Below are 275 nucleotides of genomic sequence, written 5' to 3' on the forward strand. Positions count from 1 at the left end.
GTGATGGATAGTATAATTAACATTATTCATGGGTATGAGCAGCAAAGGCAAACAATAGCATATCATACACAGTGCAGTTAAAATGCTAAATTCTCCTAGGAGATTGGTAACACAGAAAGAAAAAAATATATATCGGGAATCCCTCAACTTCGATGGTATATTCTCCAGTGATCCTTCTGCAAGTAGCGTCATAATTGTAAGCTCACCCTTTAATTCATCTGTCAATATAGATAAAATGCAGTTGGAGATCGTTGAATGGAGTTGACAGGTAGTCA

General features: G+C 36.4%; 1 protein-coding gene across 5 annotated transcripts in view; it reads right to left on the minus strand.

The window, feature by feature from the left end:
* The window catches only part of LOC119592021 (carbohydrate sulfotransferase 1-like), a 107,787-nt gene that overhangs the window by 14,072 nt on the left and 93,440 nt on the right, over positions 1-275 (minus strand). The window lies entirely within an intron of this gene.

This window comes from Penaeus monodon, chromosome 29 (assembly GCF_015228065.2).
Source record: "Penaeus monodon isolate SGIC_2016 chromosome 29, NSTDA_Pmon_1, whole genome shotgun sequence".
NCBI lineage: Eukaryota > Metazoa > Arthropoda > Malacostraca > Decapoda > Penaeidae > Penaeus > Penaeus monodon.